The sequence below is a fragment of the Rattus norvegicus genome, chromosome 9, assembly GCF_036323735.1.
Source record: "Rattus norvegicus strain BN/NHsdMcwi chromosome 9, GRCr8, whole genome shotgun sequence".
NCBI lineage: Eukaryota > Metazoa > Chordata > Mammalia > Rodentia > Muridae > Rattus > Rattus norvegicus.
The window spans coordinates 85637462-85663517 of NC_086027.1; positions in this window are offsets into that span (position 1 = coordinate 85637462).

A 26056-nucleotide genomic window follows, 5' to 3' on the forward strand; every position below is an offset into this window, starting at 1 on the left:
TGAGTGAATTAATGTCATTCTGCACTCCCTTAATGCTTTCAGAATAGTATGGCATTTTACGAAATCAGAATAGCTCATCCCTATGTAGCAGACAATTTATTCTGCCCATTAAAAGGGGTCTTATTAGGTTGAAAGTGGTGTTCGCTATAATCTAAACAAATCATTTGGCTTTTTGCAAATAATGCTTATTAAGCTTCCATCAGCGACAGAAAAGCAAAATTGAAAGTTTCCAAATAGAACTTTACTTCACAGAACAAGTGATGGAATGTTAGCTTGATTATTCATGAGACTTATTTCTGAAGGGCATTGTAATTAAGGGTCACGCCAGACTTCACAGATTTCAATTTGGATTACATTTCATACGAATACCTTGATGCTCATTAGGAATAAATGTTGGAGTGATTTCTCAAGTTAAGGCACGGGTTGTAGGTAATGCATCCTGTACATACCAGAACAGGATGAATCTTATATACAACAACAGTACACCATTGAGAAAAGGCCACTTTTCAGACTTTCACAGATGACTGAAATCTTTAGCATAGATCAGAGTGCTGTGGGGGTTTGCTTTGTTGATTGTCGTAGCAGAATGTGGACAGTTTTACTAAGTGATGGGATTTTTCTATTCTAAAAGACGGTGCGTAGTTCCTTTTAAAATATCTCAGTAAGCTGGGACTTAGGTCAGTCTTGGTGACTTAGGCAAAGTAACCGACAATGATGGGCTGATATTCATCCCTCATATAGGAGCACTGCAGGGTAATAGTGTTCTTAAGCACTTTGGTTTGCTCAAGGCTATGAAAGGCACAGGTGTGATTATATGTGTCTTTCATCTCTGCAGGACAGCTTTGGCATTCATGGCTGATGCTCGACTGCAGAAGAGAGGTCTGACACCTGTTGTCTGTCATAAAGACCTTAAATGGGGAGTTTCAATCAGATTTTGAACAAATTTACCTAAGTTTGCATTTTACTTGAATATTCAAAGTTGCTCATGCCATTCACTTATATAAGCAAACACCAGAAACTGAGTGACTTTATTACTCACATATCTATAAGTCCAAGTTCAAGATATGGTTAGCTCTATAATATAATGAGTATATACATGCACCACACCTTTAGCCTGTATTTTTGTGTAGTAGGCAATAAGGAAGGTTCAAGAGATCTAAGGGGGAAATACTGGTATCTGTCACCAGAGGTAAGGGTAAAGTTAGCTTCTCTTAATTAAGATAACCAATTGGTAAATGGTCAGGAATTTTGTGGGCTAAGGTCAATAGAGAGAGAAAATTGAGATTATGCATGTTGCAAATGTTTATACCATGGGTGTGGCCCAAAGAGAACGTTCTATGATAGGGTTTTTCAGCTAGTGTACCATTGCCTATCACATACAGTTGCTAAACTTATTATAGGAATAACCTATATATAATGCTTTGAGAGACACATGAGACAAGATGAGTGTTCACTCAACCCTCTAATTAGTAATTTGTAATCATTGCTATTAATTATGCAGAGGCAATCAGCAAATATATGTTAAATGAATGAACTCTTCCAAAAGCTGTTCTTTATCAATTATTTCAATATTTTTTTAAATCACAGAGGAGCTGGAAAAATGTCTCAGTCATTAAGAACAATGATTGCCACTACCAAAAAGACTATACATGGACTGACTCAGGACTCCAACTGCATATGTAGCAGAGAATAGCCTTGCTGGGGCACCAGTGGAAGGGGAAGCCCTTGGTCCTGCCAAGGTTGGACCCCCAGTGCAGGGGCATATGGGGGGCAGTAAAGGGGATGTATGGGGGGAATACCTTTTGCATCATCTGAGTTCTTTCTCTGGGAACCCAGAACTCCTCCTTCTCCTGTGTCTCACTAGTACCAGTCAGCATGGCCCTCCATCTCCATCAGGCTGAGACAGTGAGTCCAACTCTAGCTCCAGGAAATGTATCAAGTATTACCCATGGATGCTGGGCATGGATTATGTTAGTGAGGACTGTTTTGAGAGCAGGTAACCGTGGCTTCTCCTCTTGTGACTGACTATGGCACCATTTATGTTACCTTTGTCTGCCCAAGTCTTCCCCCTAAGTTCCCTAATCTCTAAAACTTCCAGAAACTCTTTCTCCTCTTTGAATTATAATTTGAGAATTTCTTCTGAGGCAATTCCATTAACACACACATTGTCAACAGAGTGTTAAGTTAGGCCATCAAGGTTGTTCTAGCAAAGGTTTTTGCTTTTGCTTTAAGAAAACAGGACTGAGAAGTTGGTTAGAGTATAGTCTGTACTTTGGAATATTTCAGGAGAGGGAAGATTGAGTCAATAAATGCTCTAGAAATCTAGTGTGACGCACGAGAGATGGCTGGTTCTTTGGTTGGAAGAGAGAATGAAAGGGGCAACAGATAATCAGCTGGCATAAAAGGAAAGACAAGGAGTTGGGAATTTAGCTCAGTGGTAGAGCACTTGTCTAGCAAGCGCATGTGTCCTGGGTTTGGTCCTCAGATCTGGAAAAAAAAATAAAAAGAACAAAAGTACAGACAAAGAAAAATGAAAAGGGAATAAACATCTCTACAAGGCTTAGTTGGAACCAGTCTGGATGTCTGAACATGAAAATTTACCTTAGAGTAAATAGGTAACCATGCTTCCTTAAGAAGCCTCCCATGCACTATTGAAGGAACCACGCCTAAGCTGATGCATGAAGAAAGAATCTTAGATCATCTTTTGAGGGTTATGTCCTCTGGCTGGCTCTGTCCAGTGAAGTCAGCAGGCATTCCCTTCTAGGGAAGAACAGATCAATCCCTCAGGATGGGGATGTTGATTTGTGCTTAAGAACCCCACCATCTCCCAGCAAGACATTTCAAGGAGAAGCAGCATGTGAGCCAGTCAGTTCCTTCTCAGTGTTGAGGGGTTTCCAGCTGATCGCTCTGATTGCTCTCATATAGATAACGTAACATCATAAAAGAGGAATTCTGTAGCAGCTTGCTTGCAATCAAAGGCTGCCTGTGGCTATTCAGTATTCCCTGATGTGAATGCTACTTTCAGTGAGCAGCTTAAGAAAGAAAGGGAAGGAGTGGCTAAGGGATGTGTCGAGGAATTTCTGTCCGGACCTAGGATATTAAAAATGCTGGAGTAGAAAGAGGGGCAATTGGAAACCACAGCTGTCTGGGCAGTCTCAGGCTACAGATAAGCAGTAGACACCCAGGCTGGGCTTTTTAAAAAGATGCAATCAGTGTATTGAACCATGCGTTCTTTCCTGCATCTATTTCTATTCTCTCAATTCTTTCAATGGTCCCATGGCTTTTAAGACTATTGATGGAAAGCCTTTTCCTTCCTCGAGTCAATTCACCTCAGAAGTTCTCACTCCTGTGTAGCCAGTGTTACACTTTGTCCACAACAAATCTCCCAGCCTGGTCTCTGTGCTTCAGCAGCTCCAACTAGGCTTTGGATCGACTTCATGGTCTTTTACAACATGAATGGCTAAATGACGTCACCAAGTCATGCATCATTTCGTATGCAGAAGACCTCATGATGGGAAAGCAAGAATCGACATGGATGTTCTGGTCTTTTGTGATCATATTAAAAATCATAAAACAGCATGAAATGGAAAGAGAAGAAAAGAAATCTATGGCAAGGAGAACAAGATTATGAAAATCACTAATATCAGCATGATAGCTGAGTATGGTATTTGTTCCTTAGTACAAATGGTGGTTCCCAGGGTATTATATAAGCTGGTGCTGTCTAGGGAGCTGTCCATTCTTAATAGCCAGTCTCTTCATGGGCAGTTATTTTTCTCCTAAAGTTCACCCCACAGGGGAGCAATCATTGAATAACTTTTAAAAATAATAATTTTAAATATAAACTGGTACAAGTAAGAAAATAAAAGAAGAGTCTATACTATGTGTAGTGGAAAATACCTATGGCTAGGACTCTCACAGTTACAATAGACCTAAAGAATTAAACAGAAAATGAAAATGAATTACATGTGAACAACAAGAGTTGAACTTAAAAGACAGAGAAACCAGGAAAAGACCCCAAGACAGGACACATGAGTCAGGTTGTTGTCCCACTAGAATCATCTGCAGAGCTTTTAAAGGGAATTGTTTATAATTGAGTCTCATCCTAGAGAACCTGAGTGTATTGGTTTAGGGTTGTATCCAGATATGATATTTTGAGAATCTTCCCTGAAGGACCAAATGTCAGCAAAGCTGGGAATGGCCTCGATAGAGACCAGCTATTCTCAAATTCCTTCACTGGCTCAGATTCTCATTCAGTAGGTCTAGACTGGGACCACCAAAAGTGCATTTGCATAATGTTTGCGATAGAAACCACATTCAAAAATAGATGTGCAGTAAAGGATGGGAGAAGAAACCAGGGAAGGAAGGAGGAAGTGGTCCCTACTGACCTGGAAAGGAAGAAATGCTAAACACAGCCCCAAGTTGGACCTGGCAAAAGCCAAAGAGAGCTTGAAAGGATGGATAGCTCTGAATAGCCAAGCTCTACAAAACAAGGCTGCAACTGTCAGGTAGTATGGAAAAACTGAAGAGAAAGAGAGGGAGAGGGAGAGGGAGAGGGAGAGGGAGGGAGGGAGGGAGGGAGGGAGGGAGGGAGGGAGGGAGGGAGGGAGGGAGGGAGATCAATCTGCTGCAAGAGATGTTCTGAAATTTAGGAGAGAGACCATCTACAGAGGCAGTGGCAGGAGTTACAGGGAGATATTGGGCAGGAAATAAGTCAGAAATAATGGGAAGGGGAGAAAAGCCAAGCAGGATGCCTGAAAGACACACACGTCCTATACCATTGCAGCCGCTAACTCATTCATGGAGCTAGAAGGATTGGAGACGTGGAGAGTCAGATGTGAGTACGTCGGATAGATAGGTATGCTCTCCGTGCATGAGTAGCAGAGGCTTAGCTCCCAATGACTGTGGTTATTCAAGTTGACAGCTCACTGCCTTTTAAGGCAGAGGTGCCAGTGTACTGGCTACACGGACTCAAACTTCATTTCTTAAAATCACTCTCATCAAATCCCTATATATCAAATTTACTTGATTTAAGAACTGATTTTTCTTTGGACGATCTTAGTATTTAGGAGTCCTTTACCTCTAAATATTTGTCATATCAGTAAAGGGATAAAGAGATGTCATCCAAATATGTTTCTTAGTGTAAATGGCTAGGGTTGACCTTATATATATGAGCTGACCACCCTAAGCATAGAAGGAAGAAACACTATTCATTCATACTCTGCCTTGTTCAAAACTCAGAATTTAACACAAGTGTAGGGCCAGGGAGCTATGCCATGGCGAGCCATTTGGAGCAAGAGAAAGTGTCCAAATGCCAGAAGCCTTGTCCTGAGATTGGCAGGAGTAGAATCACTCCTGCCCCTGACCTGAACCTGCATGTTCCAGAACACATATCCCTGTGCTCCAACCTTTGGCAAACTGGAGGAAATCACATAACCCAGTAGCCAGGTAGCCAGGTTAAACTCCCTCTTCCCTTATAAAGTTATGTCCAGCAGCATGGGGAATTCCTTCTTATGCAAATGAGGCATCCCCAGCATGCTAGCCCCAATCAATGATGCGCACTCATGGAGATAGCCCCTACTCCCTCCCCAAAGCTTTAAATAGCTTTTGTTCCCTCCAATAAAATGAGGTGCCATTGAAACTGTTGTTGCTCTTCTTGTTATGCTGCTCTTGTTATGCTTACAGCAGCCCCAGATGTCTTCACTCCCTGTCTTTCCTGCCCTGCTTCCCCTCTCAGGATCTGAAAGTTGTGTGCAGAAGATCATGCTGCTACTGACTGGGAAGCAGATCCTGAATAGCACACAAAGAAGGCGATAGTTGAGATGATACTATTATTCTAGAGTGTTGAACACAACAAACAATAAGGAAACACAGGCCATTTAGAGAAGTGTGAGTTTCTATTTTTCCCAAGTCAGAAAAGGAGTGGCCGAATGACTTTGGAATAACTTGATAGATGGAGTAGCAAGAGTTTCCACTTTTTGAAAGAATGTCATTTGGTAACAGGATCTGATCCAGCTATCCCAAAATATTGGAAACAGTGTGAAAGGATTTCCCTCAGTTTAATAGAAAAAATGTCTACGGCAAAACCTTCTATGACGGAGTGTCTGCTAACAGGTAGTAGTGCGCCCTCAATTTTCAAGGGGGACCATGCACATTCTGCATAAACTACAGATGCGGAAGTGGAAGGGACTCATCTGCACACAGGTTGTTAAAAGATAAACACAAGTCCATACATTTATGTTTTCTTCTCCTCTTTTTAAATTTTATTTAAAATTTAAAAATTTATTTATTTAAAATTTAAAATTTATTTAAAAATGCATTGGTGTTTTGCCTTCATGTGTGAGGATGTCAGATTCCCTGGAACTGGAGTCGCAGACCGTTGTGAGCTGTCATGTTGGTGCTGGAAATTGAAGCAGGGTTCTCTGGTAGAGAAGCTCGTGCTCTTAACTGCCGAGCCGTCTCCTCAGCTCCTATGTTCTCCTTAGTCTATGACTTCTGGCAAGTTCACAAGCTTCCAGAGATCATTGGTGAAGCAATTCAAGTTAAATGTCTCAAGAATCCTATAAGTGCTTGGTCCTACATTACCCCGAAGAACTCAGTAAGCCAGAAAGCAAGCAACTCCAGGGTTGGGTCAAGTTCATTCTGGACACAATTTCAGATTTATATAGTATATTCATAGCACCAAAGGAAGCAAGATATATAGTTAGGTATAACTGATAGGCAAATTGAACTTTTTTCTTTATTACTTTTAATATTGAGCGTTTATTAAGTCCTTGCAAGGAACAGTTTCTGTAGTAAGTTTCTTATGTCTCATTTGTTCTTTGACCATCCCTGCGGATTTCCTACTCTTTCAAAATATCCCCTCAGCACCCCAGCAACTGGAGCCAATAGTATGCAGGTGGCGCTGAGACCTTCTTAACCTTGGACAAGTCACTGAGGCCCTCTGAAAATTAGCATAGAAATTTAGAAAGTGAAATTATTTATTTTTAGTTTAGCCACTTGTTATTTTAAGTGAACACTTTTGTAGGAACTTATGTAAAATTTAAAATGTGGTTTCAGTAAAAAAAAAAAAGTATGAGTGTGAGATAGATTGCTAATGTCTTCTTTGCTGTTACTTGGGTAGAAAAGGGCATCTCATGATTATGGGACTTTTGAGTTAAAAGCGACTTAAACTATGCCCTGAAAAATAATGAAAATGGGGATTAAAAGAAATGACTGGGGGCTGGGGATTTAGCTCAGTGGTAGAGCGCTTACCTAGGAAGCGCAAGGCCCTGGGTTCGGTCCCCAGCTCCGAAAAAAAAGAACCAAAAAAAAAAAAAAAAAAAAGGAAATGACTGCTATGCAGGATGATTTAAATATTTAAAAATCAAGACCATAGCATGATAAGCAATTGTCTCTATGTGAGACCTGGCTTATTTTATAAAAGTCAAATATACTTTGCAATGAAATGGCCAACCATATGGTTCCTTAGTATTTAGACTATCAGAAGATCTTGATATTCACATGTAAAAATGCAAGTCATGTTAGATTTCTGTTAACAACATGCGGTTATGTACCAGGAGCCACTGGGCCTCAAGTCAAATTTATTCTTAACTAAACTCAATCAGTTCTATGAGGAGTCTTTATTGAGTGTGCTTATTTTGATAAAATAAGGTTGTATTCTCATTTCTAGGTATACATATCTTTTGCCAACTTCCTTATAATATGAGCTTATTTTATTGTATTCATATAAACCTCAGGAGTTATTTAATGAAATATCCAAGAGTCAACATATCTAGCTGACACTGTTATATAAAACCAGGAGAGTCTCTCAGTTGAATTGTTCTTGTGTTTTGAAAAATATTTGCATAATTTTGTGCTTGTTATCAGTATACTTGAGGCTGTGCAGGACAGCATGGAACATTTATCAGACATTTCCTTGTGAGATCTGCTCATGGACCTATGTGCTGAGGGTTTTTTGTTTGTTTGTTTTGTTTTGTTTTGTTTTTGGATATCTTTTTATTTACATTACAAATGTTATCCCCTTTCCTGATTTCCTGTCCAAAAATCCCCTATCCCATCCCCATCCTACTTCATCTATGAGAGTGTTCCCCAACCCATTTACCTACCCATTCCCGCCTACCCGCCCTGACATTCCTCTCCACTGGGCAGAGGTCCAGCCTTGGCAGGACCAAGGGCTTCTCCTCCCATTGGTGCCCAACAAAGCCATCCTCTGCTACATATGCAGCTGGAGCCATGGGTCTGTTCATGTGTATTCTTTGGATGGTGGTTTAGTCCCTGGGATGTCTGATTGATGGGTATTGTTGTTCTTATGGGGTTGCAAGCCCCTTCAGGTCCTTCAGTTCTTTCTGGGGACCCTGTTCTTAGTTCAATGGTTGGCTGTAAGTATCAGCCTCTGTATTTGTCATGCTCTGGCACAGCCTCTCAGGAGATTCCTATATCAGGCTCCTGTCAGCATGAACTTCTTGGTATCAGCAATATTGTCTGGGTGTGGTGGCTGTATGTGTATGGGCTGGATCCCCAGATGGGGCAGTCTCTGGATGGCCTTTCCTTCAGTCTCTTCTCCAAACTTTGTCTTCATACATCCTTCTATGAATATTTTTGTTCCCCCTTCTAAGAATGACTGAAGCATCCACACTTTGGTCATCCTTCTTCTTTAGCTACATGTGGTCTGTGGATTGTATCTTGGGTAATTGGAGCTTTTCAGCTAATATCCACTTATCAGTGAGTACATACCATGTGTGTTTGTTTAGTGATTGGGTAACCTCCCTCAGGATGATATTTTCTAGTTCCATCCATTTGCCTATAAATTCATTCTTCTCAAACCCTTGTCTCCACTCAAACCTCTCTATGGCTTAATTCAGGGTCCATTCCTTCTGGGAAGATGAAAACATATACTTGTTCATTTCTTTTCATATTTCTATGGTGACTCTTGTCTACTCCATGTACAAAACCCCTTATGAAATGTGATACTTGATCAATTTCCCCTCAGCAAAAGATATTAGGGACAGGTTCCTAAAGTATAGCCTAATATATAGAGCCCAGGAATATCTAGCTGGTCTTTGAGGTAGAATTCATGATGCTTGATGTAGAAATTCCTCTCAAGCTGAAAGGGCTCATCGACACTCCTGGAATTCTACAGAGCATAGCCTGAAAACCACCAGGGAGGCAGTTGCACACCCCGGTTTTATTGGGTGTAAGGTGAGCAGAAGAGTGCAGGTGGACACTGGGGTGCAAGAGGAATGTTCAGTCAGCAGAGACTGCTGTGCCTCACACCCGTCTATGACATAAAGTAGAACTAATGGGCCAATCTTGCCAGATCATATAATCCTTCTGGAGAACCCAGACTTCCCGCTTGTCTTTAATACAGTACTTTCAACTTTTGGATGTTGGCAATAAAATTATATATTCTTTATGAAACAATGGACAGGCCAAAAAAAGCACATCTGCTGGCCAAATCTACCTTGCAAAGTGCTAGATAAAGACTGCATTTTTTTGCTTGTGGATCTGAGAAGGAAAAGAGCATGCTTGTGATATTTATGGCTCTGTGGTTAGTGCCAAGCACAATCCTTGGTGTAGAGCAGGTGGCCAAGTTTGTACAATGAGTGAATAAATGATGAATGGCTAGATCAAATAGACCATTCTCACAATGTCTGCACTCTTCTTATTGTCCCCGGAGTTAAATGAAAGCAGCGAAGCATCTGACAATGACCATGTGTTTAGAAGGGAGAAGACATTGGTCATGGTATAAATCTAGCACTGTCTGTGGGGATTTGGGCAAATGACTCTTTTTCCTACAGCCTTTGTTTCCTCACCTACAAAGTGCTGAGGTTGCATTTGGAAGCTGTTTGTTTTCAAATGCGATTTCAAGGAGCTGTTAGGATTTGGGTAAGAGCTGATTCAAGTAGTTCCTGAATGACATGGGTGGGTGTCTGATAAGGAAAGGGTCTTCACGAGTGCTAAAGGTTTAATTAGCTTTTTGGAAAAAGAGAGCAGTGCAAACATAATTACTTTTCTGTCTCTTCCTAGAAAGCTGGCAAAATGATAAGGGGGGTTGGGGATTTTTGTTTGTTGGTTTGTTTATGAATAATAACTTGAAAAAACAGAGAACAAAGCACAATATGGAGACATAAAGGAATTAGTAACTGGGACTTAGCAGACTCAAGAATCCTTACTTCTTTGCCAGCTCACTGTTTCTGCAACGAGCCAAGTCTTTTAAGACTCTCTTACTCTTTAGGCTATGTTCATGTATAGTTTTCAAAAATGAGCTTTAAAATGTATTTAACAGGAACTTGTAATAAAGAAAAGTATTGTAAGCCCTTTAACTGAAAGACTGGCAGGTGTACCAGACTATGTTGTAGGGATATACCCTGTACCTTGGGGTAGTCAGTAAAACATTTCCCTGACACAGGATGAGTTAACACAGCATGCTAGGTGAACTTCTAGTTTTGAGCCTGCAAAAGTTTCTTGTCAAGATGACATTTCTCTAGAATCTTTATGCACAAAACCAGAGTGGATCTGACAAAAGAGATAATAGCATTCCATGATCTTGACAATACATTTCATTAAATCTGAGGTCTTGAAGTCCATTGTCCAACGTTTGATTTCTAAAGCATCTGTAAGAAACTTAATTCTCATGGTATATTTTACTGTAATTTGTTCCTTGGCATTTTATAGCAGAGACACGATGACCAATGAATTATTTTACTGGTGACTTTTGACTCCTTATGAAATATGTATAGGTGCTTTGCCTCTATGTACCATGTGTGCCCCCTGGATCACATGAAGGCCAGAAGAAGGGATTTGATGGTCTGGAACTGGAGATATAAAGTAGCGTAAGATACCACACAGACAATGGAAACTGATCGTGGATCTTCAATACCAGCAAGTACTCTTAACTGCAGAGACGTCTCACCTCTCTGGCCACCAAAGAACCACTTCTGATGAGAGACCCAATAGCCGAACTGAAGCAATCTCTCTAGAAGCTATCTACGTAGAGCTCACACTAGCGTGTCTCAGATTTTTCACAGCATTAAATTATGTGGGCAAAGCAGGGCTTCCGTGAGAGAGTAGCTTAGTGAAACACTTTTTAATTCATTTTACATAGGTCTTATTAGATTTGTAAGAAGATACACACTACATAAGCACTCCATGGTCACTTGAGAGAATATTATGTGGCACATTTAGCAGGCAATACCTACTTTAAAAATAGAGACAAATATCCTATGTCTGACAGAGGCTATGCATGTGTTACAGGGACCACATATTTGAGGCTATTAAGTAATTCTACTCATAGGTTACTTTGAGTGTCTATGCAGAGTGAGCATAGCCTAGTTAAAACTAGGCATTCCATGAAACTGCTTCTTCAGATCTTGATTGTGGTGCCCATTACACAAATATATGAATGTAATAAACTATGAAGCATCAGCTGTTTCAGTAGACATACATAAAATAAATTTAATCTTATAAGATTGGTTGGTTATTTTATTGTCAATATCCATGTTGTGACATTTTACTGTAGTTGAAAACTTTGCTAGCATTATGGGAAGCTGTTTTGTGTCCAATGGTTACGTGACTATTCATTATCTTTAAAGGTTTAAGAATAGTGGCTCTTCAGAATAGGGTCCAGTGCTATAATGATCCGCTGCTCTGTGAGCATCACCAACTGCATCTGATATTTTTCTGCTGTTATCAACCATCACAAACTGTGAGGTGGAGATATGGCTCTGGCTTCTGAGCACATGGGCTTTACATGAAAGAGTACCACTCCAGAAGCAGGGATAATTCAGAATGCCATTACCACTTGTAAAATTTGAGTCAATATGTAATTCTGTGTTCTTCTTTCTCTCATGCATGACTTAACATTATGGATCAAAAGAGGGGAATGGCAGGCAGCATGCATGTCAGGGAAATATGCTGCTGTGGTTTTGTTTTGTTCTGGTAGAGGTTGGTGAGAATATTGGAAGTAGTATGTAGGTCATTGGATCCTTCTGTGAACATTCTTGTGTGTGTGTGTGTGTGTGTGTGTGTGTGTGTGTGTGTGTGTGTTTTATTATTTGTAGATCCCCCCACCTCTCTCTCTCTCTCTCTCTCTCTCTCTCTCTCTCTCTCTCTCTCTCTCTCTCTCTAACTTAGCCTGTCCACCTTAACTATAGGTTTGGCCGTTTGGCTTACTTTGTTCAGAGATATGAATAAACAAATACATTATTTGTGTGCTCGAGCTTTCTCTCTTATTCTTAGACCATAACAGAACAAGACTTTCACCACATTAATCTGTTTATATAAGCAGGTTACAAGAAAAATATAGCACAGAGATAGCCCACCAATCTATGCCAGCCAAACCCAAAGCAGAGACACTGACTGACCCGCACACCCATAAGGAACCACAGCACCTTGTGGACATATGAATTATACTAACTGGCCATTCCTTAAAGCCCCACCTCAAAACTACTCTGGATCAGATCTGACGTCAGAGGTGAGTGGTGTTTAGGAGACTGGGGTGGAGGCACAGTAAAGGTGAATGAACTTGTGTGTGTGTGTGTGTGTGTGTGTGTGTGTGTGTGTGTGTGTGTGTGTAGTCCCCTAGGCTTGAATGAATTAGAAAGTGGTCATCGAGCTATAGACAATGAAAGATTTAATTGTTAAAGTTGCAGGTACAAGGTCATGAAGTTAACCTGGTTAGGCTGATCTATAAGGAATTAATGGAGCAGTCTGAGTTATAAAGTCTGCAGAACAATGAGTGAAGCAGGAAGCTTGAGCTCTTGTCTAAATTAGGAAATGAGTTGTTTTTTTCCCCCATAGCAGATACTTTAGGCACTGTGTACTGTGTAACTTCCATCACAGATATTTAAGCTCTCTTGTTGTGTACACACATCCAGAAAACCAGCTGCAGATAAGTGAGCATTTGTGTTTTAGTAAAAATTTATTTACAAAGAATAGATAGTGTTTAAAATCGGTCCACATGTTGTACCTTGTTTATACTTTAATCTTGTAATTTGGTTGTCATTTTATAAAACATTTAAAACTTAGTCTTTATAAAACAGTTGAGATAAATATGCAAATGGGTGACATGTATGCCCAAAGCATGACTTCTCATCATTCAAAGTCACAACTAGTCCGGTCATTGTCAGTCTATCATAGCTGGTAAGCACCCAAAGAAAATTAATACAAGACATTTTTAACTACAATTCAAAGGTTTCCTTTTCACCAACCACAGAAAAGTATCCCAAGTCTAAAAAGAGTGAATTTCAAGAAAACAATCTGATAATAAGTTGAAGTAACTTTATTGAAATAAGAGTGGTAGTGATGTATGCATGAATTTATCAGAACATGTAAAGACATGTAGTGGAGTGGGGTTGTTGTTGAGTTAGTACAGTGCTTGCTTAGCATGCAGAAGGCCAGAGTTCAAACCCCAGCACTGAATAAAACTGGCTGTGGTGGATAAAGTGAGAGCTTTGCAGTATGTGCTATACAAACATGAAGACCAGAGTTTGGATACCAGAGCCCACATAACAATTGCTGTCTGTAATTGAAAATACGAGTGGAACAAAGAGAGTGGGATTGCAGAGCTTACTGGCTTTGTCTAGAACAGAAAACTCAAAACCCGGGTTCAAAGAGACACATTGTCTCAAGGAGACAGCCAACAGTGATAAATAAGGGTACGGATACCTTCTTCTGGTCTCTAGGCAGACCAGAGGCATGTATAACCAACCATTGTGAGCATGCTCGCGCGCGCGTGCACACACATACACACACATTTATGCAGACAAATGCATGCATAGATTCATAACAATGGATAGATATAGGTAGGTAGATGAAGATAGATAGATAGATAGATAGATAGATAGATAGATAGATAGATAGATAGATAGATAGACAGATAGATAGATAGATAGATAGATTTAAAAATTACAACCAAGATGATAGATGATTATAGACCCAGCACTTGGGAGGTAAAGTCAAGATAATTAGAAATTCAAGGTTATCCTCAGCTACACAGTGAGTTCTAGGTAAGCCTTGGATATGTATGATATTGTCTTTAACCAAGTAAATGGGCCATTTAAAAACCCATATAATACATTTACATATATATAATTTTTAATTTATTAAAAACCTGAGATTAGAGTACAACACAGACTTTCTAATGACCATCTGCTGAAAATGACTCCTAGAATCCAAAGCTGCTGGGATGAGGGATTTATGGGTGGAGCAGAATGCAGAAGGTATATGTAAAATAAGATTTGGTGATGAAATGCTCTGTGTCTTTAGTGCATCAGAACCTCTGCAGATACTGAGACCCCAGGCAAGCATGCTACCTAGTTTTATGTCAACTTGAACCAAGATAGAGTCATTTTTGAGGAAGGAACCTTCAAAAATGATTCTAAAAAGAGGAAAGAGGCCACCCCTGGGCTGGTGGTCCTGGGTTCTATAAGAAAGCAGACAGAGCAAGCCATGAGGATCAAGCCAGTATGTATCAGTCCTCTGGCCTCTACCTCAGATTCAGCCTTCATGACCCTTCTCTATTTGAATTCCTCTCCTTATTTCCCTCAGTGATGGCCTGGGAAGACAGACTGGATAGAAATCTTGGTGACTCATTCCCTTACCTCATCACAAATGAGTGTGGTCTTTGTCTCTAGAGCCGTGATGGCTTTAGATCAAAGAACTTTGAAGGAAAAAAAACTGCAAGCATTTCTAGCCATTTTGAAGTAATCTGTCAAAATGAAAAGGATGTTTTCCTCAACTCTCCAACAAATCTAGTATGGATTATTAATCATGGTTTTGGTTACTTCTCTTGGACTGAGTCTACCTCACCAGGCATGCGTTTACTACTGCCAAGGTAATTTCATTGCAAAATCAATACCATGGCACTATAGCTTCCAGCCAAGATGTCTGTGCTAGCAGGTCCTGAATGTGTTGCATCTGGCGTAACCTATAAGATATGACCCTGGCCTTCTGGATTAATGATAGGGCCGCCTCTCTGCAGCTGTTTCTTTACAGGGCACATCCCTTGGTAATAGCTTGTGAACAGCTTGAACTCCAAAGGCAATTCCTGTAAAATCTCTCCCGCCATGCTGTTGTTAAGAAGGCCAGCCTGGAAACTTGCAGTTTATTACCCGAGTTGATCAGTCTGCCAAGAGGGCTGGGAAAAGCTTGGATACTAAACTCAGGAAGATTTAGCCATGGCAGGTGGTTCAAACGTCAGCAACATAGCCATGGAATAACACATACTTGAAAACACTAAGCAAAAGTTTAAGGATTGCCTTGGATAGCAAAATAAACTGCACAAGTGAGACTTCTCATCAGAAGGAGACCCCGAAGCCCTGAGGAAAGAGAAACACGAAGCTTTGAATGAATGTGTGAAACTTTCTGACTCCTGGAGTTATGGGCAAGAGGATGGGCAGAATTCTTTTCTATAAAGATGAATGACTAGTGTCTTGGAATCATGTGAAACTTGGTAGCTGTGAAAGCTGAGACTTAATTTTCATCTTCCCATCCCACAGATAACTGAAAGAAAGAGATTCTGGGGAAAAAGAGGTCCTCAACTCCCTGAGTACAGGGTCACCCACATTCCTGTCTGCTGCTCTCTCTTGGATACCTCCTACCCTTCTCAAGAATGGCACAAATATGGACCCAAGAACAGCAATGTTGCAATGCTCTTAACTCTCCCATCTACTCCAAACTCTGACCAGGCTCTCTAAAACAACTGGTGACGTTAGTGACAAGTGTGACTGATGCTGACAGTGGCAGATGTCTATAAATTACAATGCTTTACTTTATCAAGCAGGAAATACCTGTCACAGTATATGCATCCCTAGTATGTCAAGACATGGAGTTTCAGGGCAGATTTGCTGAGGTTTCCAGAAGAAATACTATACTGATTGATCTACCAGTTCTTCTAATATTCATTTCCCTATTCTGAGCCTTCTGAGGGCCGCGGAGAGAATTGCACAGGATTATATGTTCAGGAAGAAATGGGAAAGGGGTCACGACCATGTGTGTGCATGGTGTATTGTTGATAAAACACCATGGCCAAAGCAACTTGGGGAAGAAAGTGTTTATTTCAATGGACGGTTCTATAGCATAATTGACATTGAGGGAAGTCAGGGCAGGAAGTCAAACCTGACACCGGAACTGATACAGAGTTCAAAGGAGTGTTGCTTACAGGTTTTCTCCTTGTGGCTTGCTCAGCCTGATTTTTTTTAATAGAATCCACAACTACCTGTCTAGGACCAATATTAATGCCAGTGAGCTGGGTCCTCTCACACCAATAACCCATAGAGAAAACAAGCTTGCTTTCACACCAGTTTGTTGGGGGCATTATCACAACCGAGGTTCCCTCTTCCAGTAGTTGGTGTCAAGCTGACATCAAACTTGCCAGCATATAGGGCATATGGGGAGGTTTTGAAGGATGAAAGCTGTGTTTTCTTTTTCATTAAAGGATTTGAGTGATTATCCTTCTCAACTAACTCAGTTTGGACAGATAACAAAATACAGGTCAGGAGATACGAAAAGTACCACCTACCTATAGTCCCCGCCCATTCTTTACATTCCCCTTTCAGTGGAAGCTCGTCCTCATCCCTCTTCTAAAGAGATGACCAGCATGAGAAGGATAAGCTTGAGTGGACCTTGAATGAAATGTGAGAACATGTAGACATAATGTTGTCTACCTGACTAAAGCCACTGCAAACTGCACTCCAGCGTCTGCTTGCAAGCAGGCTTACTATGATCTAAACAGGAAGACGACGAGGCTCTTCCCAGGGAACAGTTTATTAACACTGCTTCCTTTACTTTGTAGATCTGCTGGCAGATCATTTTATTGCCAGTGCTGGAGTCCTACAAAACCTAGCAAAAGCAGCCGAGCCATTGTGACTGTCTTTGTTGCATGGGGAGTGGCACATTGAGCATCCCCATCACAGGATGTCATTTGACGCATCACAGGACTAGATGGAACAATTCCTGTTTTCATAATGACGTTTACAGCCTGAAAATTTACAGGGCAAATAATCCTGTAAACTCCAAGATGCCAAATATTTACATCTCAACCAACAATCATATGGTCTTTTTCTCCGTAAAATCTGCCAACTGTACATTTTAACGTAGTTGTAAACACAGTGCGTACATATGGTTTTGTGGTTTTACCTTCCTTAACTAACATATCATGCACTCAGTTCCATACTGGTGTACACAATCCAGTTTTAAAGCCCACAGACTGTTCAGCAGATTGATGTATTTAGAGACCATTTTAATACTTCTGTGCTCCGAAGCTAATATTCTAACATCTGCCAATTGGAAAGACATTTTTAACCAAATTAAATATGTATGTATATTCTTCCCAGAACACACAAGGCTGGAAGAAACAGGATATACTGTTTATGCTACTCACTAAGAAGAACCATTGTCTCTGGGCCCCACCAGTATGATTCTGCACCTCTAGTCCCAAGTTCCTCCTTTGTAATGGCGGGATGGGTCACATGTACTCTTTGTGAACCTTTATCATTTCTGCTTTGCCCATATGGCTTCCCATCTGCTTTGTATTGAGCACACAGTATATTTCTATTGCCCCTTCACTGCCTTGGCAGATCTCTGAATGTTGGTTTTTATTTCCTCGGTGTCGTTCTAGCTGCACTAACAGTGAAAGGGAGAAGAAATCTTTAACTCCTCATAAATCCATTCTGTGGGCCCTCAGTATACATAGGACGGGCTTGTATGCATGTGCTCGCTCACTCATTTATCAAGTGCTAATGAGTGCTTCCTGCAGCTTCATTTTGATTTTTTTTTGAAGAATTTCACTTCTGAATGCTGTATTTATATCATTTCTACCCTTCTTCCTCTCCTATCCAATGTCTTCTGTGTCCCTCTATTCCACCTTAAACACACAATCATTTATTTAATCATTATTGATACACGTGTGTGCCTGTGTGTTTGTGTGTGGCTAGGTGTAAAAATCTCCTGAGTTTCTTTAGTTTACTCTTCTTTCTATGCATGTGTTTAGGGCTGAATACCTGAGATTGAATGAATCTCCGTGTTTATCCTTGAGGAATACTAATCTTTCCTCTCTCAGCAACCATTGATTGCCTGTGGCTCTTCACCTAAGAGTTGGGCCTCATAATATGTCCCCTAATCAATTTGGCATGGCAATTGTTGCCGCCATTGAGCAGGTCTTGTTAGGCAATGCTCCACTGAGGGGATGGAAGGGCAGGTATAAAGATGAGGTCTCTCCTTCATACATCTTAGCCTCATGCAACTTACTTCTGGTTCCTGATGGGACACTTCAGTTTCTATATAATTCCTTATTTAAATTTAGTATCTTCCCTACAACAGATCACACATGTAGTTGCTATCAATTGGGGATTGACTGTACATACACACACACACACACACACACACACACACACACACACACACACACACACACCACACCACACCACACACTGATTTTCAGTCAGTATTCCTAGACCAACATGGTATATTTCACCTTATACCAAATAGGGTTTTCCTCATCTGACATACTCATTAAGAGAATAGGGATTAGCCTCACTGGCAAAGAGTATCAATGCACCATGTCCATTTGCTACCTAACTCATAGGATTTTGGTAATAACTGTCTCTGAGGCACAAAGAGTAAGACACTGTGTCTTTACTTCATAAAGTTTGCTGTCCATGCATACATATTTCTGCCTAAAAATGTATGTAAAATACACCAACGTGAATTGTCTTTTGGACCCCCGAGTTTCATAGGCTTGTAGAAATATAATGTATTAAAAATGAATGCTATGTAAATCAAGTAGTTGTCCATATTAAAATTTCAGAAGCTGATAACAATAGCCGAGCAAGCACCCACAATTGTCTATGAGAAATGCTTGATCTTCATTGAGGGATAGAGAGAAAAGACAGAAGGGTGAAGCAGGAGAACAGCCTTTGAGAAGCCCAGAGAGGAAGGCTGTGTATGTTACCAACTAAACATAACGCATAGGGCTTCTCCTGTAGACGACTCAAGTGTATACTAGAAGACAACATGGGGACCTTCCCTCGAGGGTTTGTATGATTTGAGGAAGATGAGCTGAGGTTCCAGAGTTCTCCAGAAACTCATCATCGATGATGCCTTTAAATGCTCAATATCACCAAGTATCTTAAAAGCTAAATAGAACAGTGCAGGCAAGCTGGGTGGGACTTGATTTGAGCATCAATATGGGAAAGTAACCATTCTCAATTTCAGTTTCCTTGATGTCAATATGCAAATTGGACCTGTTAGATTGTGGGGAATACATTTCTGCTTCATCTGGCATTTGGTTAGCTGGTAGATCCGTACCGCTCTGTTTCTTTGAGTCTTTCTTCTGGTTATGAAGTAGGTGATAAGTGTTTTCTAACGTCAAAACTAATTTTAATGGGAGACAAATTTTAAATCTGAACATCAATTTTTTAGTGTGCAATTATTTATCATTTCACAAAACAACATAATTCTTCATAATTGGAAACAGAGAATCAAAGTCCTGTTTATTATATGCACAATAAATTACTGAGCAAAGCAAGAAGGAAAACACAGTGTTTATGGGAGTTTACAGATGGATCGTCTCCTCTGACACTATAGGCCCTCAACAAGGATTTTTATTGACACCATTTAAAAGGCTTTTAAAAAAATGAAGTAGTTGCCAGAAGAAGACTGCTGTAGAGGTAGTAATTTAATCTATATCTTCTGATTCCATATATTAGATTCATTCTTGTCTATACTCTGACTCTATACTTCTGAGGGAAGTATGCTGACAATTCCCTCACTATCCCCTTAACTGTGTCTTCTGATACAGAGATAAACAGATGTCCAGGGGTGTAATCATACTGGACTCTAGGTCTTAGCCATAGCATAGTTCTCGATAGAGAGCTGAGGTATCCTACAAGTACAGAACAAGGGCTTTCAAGATGAAGATTGCTGTCAGTATGAGCTACATGTATCATACTTCTGGAAAAAAAACAAACTTTAGTTAGACAGTTATGGGTAAAACTTCCAGTTGTACTGTCACTTGTAGACACAGCGACAATACACACAAGCCTTATTTGCAGTTTCCTCTGTAGGTCCGCTGGCATCTGTCTCTCTTGAACTGAGATGCAAGCAAAAGAATAGCACAGATTTGAAAAGGATATTCTTCAGAGATTGTGAAAATGAGCCCAATTTATATGAAATGATAGAAAATGAAGCCATCCAGATACCAGCACTTTCATTCTTCTCCGGGGCATGAAATGCCACAGCTTAATAGGAAAGTTACAAATGAGTTACGAGGGAGCAAAGAAGGAAATCAGCAGACATACGGAGCAAACCTCTTCTTCATTGTTACCCTGGTCAAATTATAACCCATCATGAAAGATTACTTTCATCACAAATTCTGGCCATCCATGTTACAAACAGTGAGGAAAAAGTGATAGGTAAAGACAGAGTTAAAGGACGTGCTCAGCGTATCACTTCTGCTCTTATGCACCAATATGAAATAATAATTGCCTGCAACCAGGTATAGCTGTTAAATTGCATCAAATAGTACATGTGTATAGATGCCCTGGGGAGGCATGCAAGAAATCTACTACCCAGTAAGTGGCTCGATCCTTATGCCAGCCTCTGGATTTGCCTGTCCATTACATTGTACTAAGTTGGCAAAATTTCCTGCGAACTTCCAGAGAAATGTTTGTATAACTCGCTGAGTACTTTTCATTTACTATGGGTTTACAAGTTGCCCTACTGTATACATTTCATTAGTGTGATCCCTCTGGACTCATCTGCCCATACATGTGTACGCCCACATACAAAGCCAGACATAAACAAAAGTCAGGAAAAAGTGTAATGAGTATATAGAAAAATTACTAAAAAAATTAGAAAAGGAAAAGTAGTACAACAGGAGAGTGAGGCACGGTTACTGAATACCCTGGTAATCTAACAACTGGAGCACAAAAGGTGCGTCTCGTTATTCTACAGTTGCCATTTGATAAAATGCAAGTAGAAAACAAACTCATTTGATCATTTAAAGTAAGGTATACAAGAGATACAAATATTGTAATTAGTAGTCAGTTTCAGTTCAAACAAAACTTCTTAAAGTGGCGAGAAACATGTGCCCATCGGTACATAAAAATATGGATACTTTTATGGAGACAATACTTTAGCAATTACAGAAGGAGGTCAGCTGAGATGTGCTGGGTCCCCTAGTGAACTAGTAGGGACCCCTTGATTCTATAATAATTTCTGTAGTTTCCTTGTTTGCATGCTAAGAGCCCTGTTCATAAACAATATTTGATGGTTACTTACTTTCATATTTTGAACTTCTGTAGGGTTTGACTTGCCAGGTTCGCCTCTCTTATGGAACGAGAGGGGCTTCCTTTTTTACACAGTCATGGAGAGAGTGGAAGTGTCCTGTCCTGTGTAGTAAGAATGGCAGACTTTTTGCAGACTGCCTGTTTCAAATCGTCTACATCAAATTGTCTTTCAACGCAGAAGCACCTGGTTTCCCAATGAGAAAACTAAAGGGTGACATATTTGTCTAACTTCTGCTAACTAAAATGCTCTAAAAACTGTAGCGGTTAGCTTACTAAGGATGACAAAGAACAGCCTCTAAAGAGGGCACATGTATGCTGGGAGAAGTGGATTAAAACTCCTGAGCCAATTCTGACATGTTTTACCTGCTGAAGACATTCTTTTTAATGTCTACACAGACCCACCAAGAAAAAGTTCACTTGGATCAACAAGCATCTCATCGCAATGGACAATGCAGTTTAAAGTGTAGATATTGAAGGAGTTGGCATTTTTTTTGGTGTCATTTAAGGTCTTTATAATTACTGTCATGCTTTGTAACACCTGTGTGCTACTGTTTCTTCATCCTTGGCTACAATGAATACTTTAGATAACATGTATGTGGTGATTAATGCCGCATGTTGGACGATTTTATTCTCCAGATGTATTAATTACTGCCAACACCATTCTATTCTTCTTACAACTTGGTTTCTCATTTACTTGACTAGACGTACAGTGAAAATAAGCATGAACACTTCCCGCAAGGGAGAGTATATAAAATTAGCATAAATATTTCCCTTTGAGAGAGCTTTGCATGGAGATCAACTGGTAATAAATGCATAAAATCGAAGTGAAATTAAAAGATTATGGGGACTTGAAGTTATTTTCAGATTCTCTGACAGAAACAAGGAGAACTTTTTTCAGTTATTTTATCTTAGAGAACTCTATTAAATCAAAATGCTTTGAAATATTTTATTTGTGAAATGCTAATTTGAAGTTGTCAACAAAGAAGGAGATCTAAAAACTATCAGATGGCCAACCAAAAGGAAACTGGATATTATCTTCAGAAAAAAAATCGTGATCTTTGTTTCCATTTATTTTTGGTTGAATTTCCATGGAGTTCTGTCCTCATAGGTTAATTGGACTGTGGTGTTGTGTAAGAGGAGGAACAGTGTAGAAAACAACCTAGAGACAACAGGACTTTGCATCCTAAATTACAGAAGTGATCAGGGGGATTCTCAAACTGGTATTCAAGGAATGCCTTCCTCATAGGCACCAATCCCAATGAGATTCACTAAATCATGATATTGCCTCAGTAACACATACTTCAAATATCTTATAGATCCAACCACAGCCCATTGGCCCAAATCAAATACAGTTAAAATTAGCATAAATATTAGCATAAGTATCCTTTCAGAGCTGAGAGGTGAAGAGTCAGTAAAGTGACTTAAGTTCAAATCTCCAAATCGCAACATGTCCTGGTGTGTGTTGCGTGTGAGCCTATAATCCTGAAACTAGGAAGATGGAGACAGAAAGATAACGGGCTAACAGCGAGTTTAATCTATGCAGTGAACTCCGAGTCAAGCAAGAAACATTGTCTCAAACGTGAATGACATTTCTGAAGATAACACCCAAGATTATCTTCCAGCCTCCACATGACTGTGTGCATACATGTACATCCATACACATAAACACAAACAATGTGTCTCCATATATTGTTTAGAGACCAATTCCATGGGTGTTGAAGAAAACATTTGGTATTTTGAGAGAACATTTTTACTGGTGTTTATTTATAAATTGTAGCTATGAGTGTTTGGCTTTCATCATAGTAGTGAATATTCTCATCATTTTATTAACATCTTAGCTATATTCAAGAGTCAGCATAGTCTTAGTGTAAAAACAATGGACTATGGGAATGGGACAGTGTCAAGGGCTTTCCAAGGCACAGTGTTTGAATGTTCATTGCCTTCTATCAAGTTAAAATGAGTCTACTTACTCAGCCTGCATTATACATTAAAGAGACATTGTATATGCAGTTATGGGGACCCCAGGTAATGGGCAGCAGGAGACACAAAGAATAATGACTATCTGCAAAAATTTAATGAATTACCAAGTTAAATGTTATAACCAGTCCTCAAAGACCAGGCTTCTGTGTGATGGTACGAATGAGAACTGTCTCCCCTAGGCTCAGGCAATTGACAACCTGTTCCTCTATTTGGTGTGGCACTGTTTGCGGAGGTTACCGGGTGGTGGAACCTTTTGGAGGAAGTACGTCACTGGGGTGGGTTTTGAGGCTCCATAGACTCACTCTACTTCCAGTTCACTATCAGCGGAAGCCATGATTCTCAGCTGGCTTCCCTATCTCCCCACCATGATGAAGTTGTAGCCCTCTGGAACCATCAGTCAAAAGAAATGTCTTTCTTCCATACATAGATTGTCATTATGGAATTTTATCACAGTTAGCAAGAAGAAAGTCACTAACACAGGGAGCGGGCAGAAATTTTTAATGTGTTTTTATAGGTTGAGTTTTTTCTATTTTTTTCTTTTTTTTGTAATATTCATATTCCTGTAAATTGGAAGCCACACGCTTTGAAATCACAGAATAACATTTTCAAATGTGTCAGAAGAATCATTGACAAAGAGATATTAGAGTTTAGGGAGATATGTAAGTATACATCTTTAAAATGGCCTAATAAGGTTTAAAATTCTAAAGTATGTTCTTATACATTGTCATCTGGACAGAAATTGAACAGATCATTACCTAGAGATTACTTACTGCGTCTGCCAACGCCAGCTCTCATTAACTTTTTGCAGTTGAATTTGTAAAATCATCGCAGTTGTTTGTGTGTGTGGTGTGAGTGTGCATGTGTGTGTGCGCGTGTGCACGTATGCATAAACATGAAATGTTCTAAGCTCTCCTGTCTACTGGAAATCCTCTATCAGAAAGAAAACTGTACCAAAAAGTAGGCTCCAATCTCTGACAGATTGCCTAGAAAGTGAGTTAAAACTTTGTGTTTTCCAATATTTTTGAGTCATGCCACTGAAAGTTATTGATAACATAATGAACAAAACAAAATCCACCTGACCCACAGAGTTTTTACTGGGGCCTGAATATTCTTAATTGAAAGGAAATAAGATTTCCAGGGGCATATTCCTCTTCTGTAAACCTTACGTTTCTCTTCTCTGACTAAATTTTGAGTTCCTCTACTTGATATTTCTGTGTTTCTTGATATCTTCTGGACTGTGGAGACATTGGTGTGTGGCCAATCAGCCTTTTCTTCACAGAGAGTTCTGAAAGCTAGTAGGAACCCCAATTATTCCTGGGGTTACCTCAGTCAGTAGGTCTCTTACCTTTACCATTAAACCTATCAGTTATTCGTGGGAAAGTTGCTCCCAGGGTTCCAGAACTGGTCTGTGGTTTCTATCATATATCCAATGTCATGTGGCAATCAACCTAATGGTTAAAAATAATTTTTTTACTAGCAGGAAAATAAAAGCAATGAGTAGTGCTGCCATTTTCTGATTTGCACCTTTGACGGTTTTCATGTTAAATTGCTATTTTGTATTTTCCTTGGGAAAGACTCCAGTGGAGTTTTGCATGGGTTTCTCACAACTCCAACCCTCACACTACTTCTTGAATAGGAATGGTTGTCTAACTACTCATTTTTTTTCTTGCTACTGTGTTAAAGGTGAGCATGCCTGAGTGTTTTCACTTGAGCAGTAACTCCAGGACCTCCATATTCTATTCCACAGGATAGCAAAGTCTTTGGAAGTCCACAGACATCTCCAATCCTTCCCATTCTCCCTCAACGCTACATTTGAATTACTCCTCTTTGACCTATGTACATTCTCTCAACACACACTCACACACACACACACACACACACACACACACACACACACACACACACACACACACAGAGAGAGAGAGAGAGAGAGAGAGAGAGAGAGAGAGAGAGAGAGAGAGAGAGAGAGAGCCTAGTCTCTAGAGTGTCTGTAGTGCCACGGACTTAGAATAATGTGAGGAAACCCATGAACAAATTGTTTCTTCTTAACCTAAACACTAGCTTAACGGATGGTTGTGAAAGGTGGGAAATATGGGTATGTGAGACATTTCTTGTCAGTAAACTCTATCATGCTCTTTATGTTCAAGGTGCCCAGGGATTTTGTTTACTCTGATCATCATGACATTGTAGCCATACAGCTGAGAAGTACTTTTATACTATCAAAGATACCTTCATCCTTCTTGCCCACGTGACCTCACAACTTCTTGTAAACGTTGGTGTTGATTTAAGTGCAGTCAATCCTTAGATGGGAAACAGTCTAGCATATTTATCGTTACATCAGAGTAAAATTGTGGAGAGTCAAAGCTTTTCATCAAAGATCCCTTTATAGTGTGAAAAGATGACTCAGTTGGTAAAGAGTGTGTCTTACAGCTATGAGAACAAAATTCAATCTCTGTCGTGCACATCTTTTAAGAAGCCAAACCAGATGGTGTACATTTATAATCCCAGCTAAAAAACAGAAATGGGCAGTTCCTAGCCTATGTATCCAGTTAGCCTACTGCTGAGTTGCAGGTCAATGAGAGACCTGTCTCAGTGAACAAAATGAATGGGGCTTAAGGAACAATAGCTGAGGCTTTCTGATGACCTCTGTATAGATGAACAAACACATGCACACATACATACCCACATATACTTTAAAAGTATATGAGCTGTAGCATAAATGTATGTGTTTTATATGAGGTTAATCGTACTAGATATCTAATCATGCTGAAAAGAGACCACCCCATTTT